Genomic DNA, 6,114 nt, shown 5'->3' with positions numbered 1-6,114 from the left:
GCTCAATTGATGCATTTATTCTAATAACTGAGATTTGCACCAGGAGAGAAGCTTCTGGTGACAGCCCAGGAGGACTTTTTATTATTTATTTATCTATTTTGGTACCAGGGATTGAACTCAGGGGCCTTTAACCACTGAGCAACATCCCAGCCCTTTTCTGTATTTTATTTAGAGAAGGATATCACTGAGTTACTTAGGGCCTTGCTAAGATGCTGAGGCTGTCTTTGAACTTGTGATCCTCCTGCTTCAGCCTCCCAAGCCCCTGGTACAGGCATGAGCCACTGCCCCTGGCCCAGGAGGGTTTTTAAGGTTGACACAAGCACTGTCTCTTCTTTCAGTTACCATCCTTCCTACCCCAGCATTGTCTTGGTGTACTTGGTTCCTGGCCCAGTACTGACCATCCTTTCCTAAGCTCCAGGAGTCCATTCTGAGCCTCAGGGGCTTCCCTGAAGACATTTGGACATCTCTCTAGCTGAGGTTACACAGACACTCTGAAGGGGAAGAAGATGTTTATCTACCTGCTCAAATTTGTGTCTCAGCCTTACCTGTGACATATAGTGAACTAATACACATTTTTTTAAAAACAAATTCTGTAGTTATCTTGTGAGCACCAGCCATGTTGTACTGTGGCATCTTAAAAAGTATCTTTATTGGCTGTATTTTATTTTTTATTTTTGGAGACTAGGAATTGAACCCAGGGGTGCTACCTCTGAGCAACATCCCCAGTCTTTTTATTTTATTTTTTAAAATTAATTAATGAGTTAATTAATTTTTAGTATTGGGGTTAAACCCTGGGGTGCTTAACCACTGAGCCATATCTCCAGCCCTTTTTTTGTATTTTATTTAGAGACAGGTCTCGCTGAGTTCTTAGGGCCTCCTGCCCCAGCCTCCTGAGTCTCTGGAATTACAGGCATGCACCACTGTTCCTGGCTTTATTTTTCAATATTGAGACAGGTCTCACTAGTTGCCCCAGGCTGGCCTTAAACTTGTGACCCTCCTGCCTCACTTCTGAGTCACTAGAATTATAGGTGTGGGCCACTATGCCTGGCTGGCTGTATTTTAAATGTACCTCAAGGTGATGTGGGAGGAAAAATAGATGAAATGGGGTTGATAATTGTTGAAGCTGAGTAATGGGTAACAGGAGTGTATTATACTATTTGATATTTATGTGTATTTGAAAATACTTCTTATAAAAATTCAAAATAAACCCAACACATATACAACAATGTTTTTCATCCATTCAATTTTTGTTTTAAGTGGTCTCAAAGCCTCGGACAATCTTTGGAGAAAATGCTTAACATTTTGGCTGGTCAATGTGAGTGGGAACCTTCTGGAAGACTGATGGGTGTCATGGGAAGTGTTCCAACAGAGAATTTTGAGATGGCTTTAGCTGCCAAACAAACTTGGTCTCTCTTTGGTCTTCCCCAACTTTTTTCATCTTCAAATGCTTGGTGCGTCTGCAGATACTTCCCCAGGTGGCTGCTGGAGTGGTGGGAAACCTGGGTGTATTTCTATGGCTGGGTGTTGGCCCATGCCTCAAAAATTCTCTCATCCTATTCCCTGCACATTGAAAATGAAGCCTTTCCTGACCACCCCAAGTGCAAGTGGATGTTTCCTTACATTTTTGTACCTCTCTGATGACTTTGGTTTCTCTGCAGGGTTCTTGGAGTGCAGTCTGTTCTCCCTGGAGGGTGTTACCCAAGCAGAGACTTGAGGTTCTTCATGAACGTCCACTGGTCCACCAGAGGTGCAGCCTCCTCCGTGCCCCCTTTGCCAACAATGGACTTTCCTAATGCTGTGGGGGTGAAGGGCTTGATGGTGCTGTTTAAAGGGCAGGAGACCTGAGTTCTCATTTTGGCCTTGTCCCTGTGTAGGGCTGTCAGCAAGCCTGTTCCCCTGAACCTCACTTGTCTGAGGTCAGGATACAGAGCTGTGATCTCCTGCTGCTGGAAGGGACCAGTGACTAATTGGCCATAATGCTCCCCAGGTCTGACTACTTGGCTCAATTTGCTGTAGATGGCGCCCAGCGGCTCCTCTACATGCCAGAGAAGTGTGATACATGCAGGAGCGGGAGAGGGCCCATCCCTGGAGATGCCTACATTCCTGCCTGCTTATGACACTAATTACTTGAGACACATCTGAACACATCTGATGTGCTGGGGACGGTGGTGGCCTGCATCCCGTTTGTCCCCAGCGATGAGCTGTCAGAATCATGACCCTGTTCCCAGTAGAAGAAAGCAGATGTGTCCTCTTCCATTAGTGATCACTCTGTAGCAGAGGGGACACGAGCATTTTTTTAATTTTAGGAAAGAATATCTGAGACAATCTCAGCACGTCCCTAGAGGAAGGCCCAGGGAAAGACCCTGATAATGGGAGTGTCTCTTCTCTCCTCTCTTCCTTTCCTCTTAGGCTCAAGGAATTAAATGACATTTATAACGCCAGGAAATTCTTTGAGGGCTTTTTTTATCTGAAGAAACAGTCGAGGATGGGAAGAAGAGAAACACTAATGGTTTGCTACTCTTCCTCCAAGTAGCCACTGCAGGGTCCCCCTCAGAGTTGCCTAGGGCATGGGAACCTAAAGCCCTCTTCAGACCAGCTCTTTGCCCAAGAGACACTGATGGATCCCAAGTGCCTCCCACAGCTCTCAAGAAGTCAGTGATCCAGCTGGGGACATGGGTAACTTCTCATGCCAGTAACACACTTTGTACACTCTAAAGCTCGGAACAGCATAGGGCACACCATTATTTTATGTGTCACTAAATAAGGAGATCATTCACCTGTGCTATCACTGACTTTTTCTTTTATAGATATTAAAAAAGACCTATTTAGATGCAGATATAAACTAAATAAATTTGTTAAAATATTTATCAGACTTCTTCACATACAGAATCTGTATTTTTCAAGTGGGGTTTCCCCTTTTCTTTTTAATTTGTTATTTTTAGTTATACATGACAGTAGAGTCTATTTTGACATATTTATACAAACATGGAGTATGTCTTATTCTAGTTAGGATCTCAGTCTTGTGGATATACACAATGATGAGATCAAGCTGGTTTCTCATGGAGAATCTTTGATGTCCATGTTTTTCTGTATAACATTGTTCTGTACTGAGAAGAGCCTCAGTTGTGCAGCCTTTCTTGAAAGATGAGCTTCATTCTGTTACTAGGATTATTTGCCAAGTCTGATAATACTAGTCAGCTTTCTGTCACTGTGACAAAATACATGAGATAATGGGAGGAAAGGTTTATTTTGGCTCACACTTTCAGAAGTTTCAGTCCACAGTTGCTTTGTCTCATTGCTTAGGGCCTGTGATGAGACAGAACATCTCGGAAGCATGTAGCAGAGCAAAGCTGCTCATAGTATGGCTGCTGGAAAATGAAAAGAGAGACATAGAGGAAGAGACTGGGGTCCCCATATGCTCTTCAAGGACATGCCTCGTGTGACCTACTTCCTCTAACTAGGCCCCTCTCCTAAAGTTTCCTCTACCTCCAATAGCACCATTAGCTGGGGATCAAGCCTTCAACACATGAGTTTTTTGGGGGGACATGTATGATTCAAACCATAATTTCTTTCAAACTTTGATGCTCTAACACAACAATCACAACTGTCTCAACTAGGCCTGGCCAGAGCAGGGGCAGTTAAGCCTCATCCCCATTGAAAAGTTAACTTTTTTAAAAGTGAATTTTAGAATCAAAGAAATATGGCAATAGAACGTGTCAAAGGCACAAGTATTAACTCAAGAGGCAGAAACAAGGAAAGGCACGAGTGCATGAGGTCCCAGGGAGGCACAGGTAGGAGAGGTCAGGCCTAGGAGGCTTCATGGAGGAGGTGGGTCTGAGCTGGGCCATAAAGAGGTGTGGAGATGAAGGGGCAGGCACTTTAAGCAGGGCCCCTGGCAGGGGCATTGGAGTGGGCTGCCCTGAGGAGCACGAGAGCAGGGGGAGCGTGGACTGCTGAGGTCTCGGGGTGTGCAGTTAGCCTGGGCGGCAGTGGGGAACCACTGAAGTTTCTAATCAGGCAGTGAGTGCTAATGGAAAACACCTTTTAGGAAGAACACTCTGGATGTGCAGAGGTTGAGGCAAAGGCAACAGTCAGGAGGGGGTCTGGGGATGGAGCCCAGTGGTGGAGCACTAGTCTGGCTTGCCCTGGATTTGATCCCTAGCACTGGGCTGTGGGGAGGGAGGGTTCAGGAGACTATGGAGGGAGCTGAAGGGACAGAGAATCTGGAGCAGGGGACAGAGGGCTGCAGGATTGGTGAAGCCTGGGAGCACAAGCCACTGTCAGGTCTCACTCATGCCCGTAGCTGTTTTCCTGTGCAGGCTCCTCTGCCCAGAGGGTCTGGGCTTTGGCTAGCTCAGGTCCTCTCCCCAGGCCCACTCCAGTCCCCAGGATCCATCGTGGGAACACTTCTCCTTCCAAAACTCAAGGTCTCCCTGGATTGGTTCCAAGCCCTCTAAATATAGGACAGCATGTCATCTGTGATGGGTCTAGCCACAAAAGGACTGGCATGGGTTAAGGGGCAGCCACAGGCATGGTGAACCTCTTTTTCTTCTGTGATAAGAACTCTCTCTTCCAGAGCAGCGCTGACTGCCTCTGCAGCCACTGACAAGCAGTGTGTCCCCCAATCTTCCAGGGATAACGTCTGCCTTGCCCTGTGAGTCCTTCTCTCAGTGGTGACCAAGATGGCTTCCTGGCACAAGCTGGAAACACAAGCTAAATCTCCAGTGGGCCCCCATGCTAGGAGGCAGAGAGGGGAGGAACAAGAGACCTACAGGGAGAGCCAGGAAGCCGGAAAGGCTGCTGGTTGTGCAGAGAGTGGAACCGGTGTGGGACAGGGCATGGCAGTGAGCCCTCAGCGCCTGCAAAACCCTGACAGCTGCTTTCCTCTCTGGATCAAGTCACCTGAGGGCTTGCTGATGGCCCCAGAGGTGTCACCCTCACCTCACCTTACCTTACTTCACCTCCCCTCATCTCCCAGTGCCTTCCCAGGGAAACTTCTCTGCTTTCTTGTGGCTGCCTTTTGGGGTAGTGCAGGCTGCTCCCTGCAAGGACTGGGTGGAAGCCATTAAGCAGAAGTCTATTATGAGTGAAGACAGATTTAATTTGCCCCTGAGGTGAGAGCTAAGTGCACTGATTAGCTGTGCCATCCTGCCCACAAAGAAGAGTGGTTGAAGGGTGTGCTAACCATTTTAATTTTTAGATGGGGTTTAAAATAAACATCTCTTTAAGTTTTGAAGGCTTAATGATTCCTGAGATCATTCTAAATTATATGCTACTGTAATATTCAATTTCTGTATGTTTCTCCACCTTTCATAGTGTGCTGGGATTCCTTAACTCTTAGTTGTGAGGGTTTGGGTTCACTGATGGCAGGAGGTAGTAGGGATTTGTTGAGGACAGTTTCTCTGGAAGAAGGTATGTGACATAGGAATATGTGTGTATATGTATGTACATGTGTTTGGGTATGCGTTTGTGTGTACAGGTGAAATTTTGGGGGGGCATGTTGTCTTCATGCACACCGTTATAATAATTATTATTATTTTGTGGTGCTGGAGATCAAACCTAGGGGCGTGTACATGCTAGGCATGTGCTCTACCACTGATCTACATCCCCAGCCCTCATGCACACCATTATTGGCCTGCCCATAAAAGGTGAAGCTCAGTCAGAGCTGTGCCTCTCCAGGTTACCTACTGAGTCTGCGTTAGGGCCACTGGAAGGTGTTTGCAGTCCCTGACCTGGTATGAAATGCCAGACATGATGGTATTATTAAAACTAACCTTGAAAAATCCCTTAGAACATACAAGGATTTGGGCATGCAGTGCTGTAGGGTCCTTGCACACCACATTGAACTGAGGAAGAGTGCTATACAGCTCTGTGGCCACTGTCCCATGAGGCCATGGAATCACCTGGGGATGGGGAGATGGCTGTGTATCCTCACAGGGTTTATTTCATTCAATTTAAATAGGAAGCCTCTGGAACACGGATTTCTGATAATGAAATTGTTTCTTGAGGTGAAGATCAAATAGGACAGTGGGACAGCTCCTTCTACACTGAGGTCAGAGCACTGCAAAGCACTGGGCTCAACATCTGTCACAGGACAAGCTCTTCCCTAGAAGC

This window comes from Marmota monax, unplaced genomic scaffold (assembly GCF_021218885.2).
Source record: "Marmota monax isolate L192 unplaced genomic scaffold, Marmota_monax_Labrador192_F-V1.1 WCK01_AAM20220418_F8-fsc00024, whole genome shotgun sequence".
NCBI classification, from domain to species: domain Eukaryota; kingdom Metazoa; phylum Chordata; class Mammalia; order Rodentia; family Sciuridae; genus Marmota; species Marmota monax.
The sequence above is the reverse complement of the archived record's forward strand: the minus strand, read 5'-3'. Positions refer to the sequence as shown.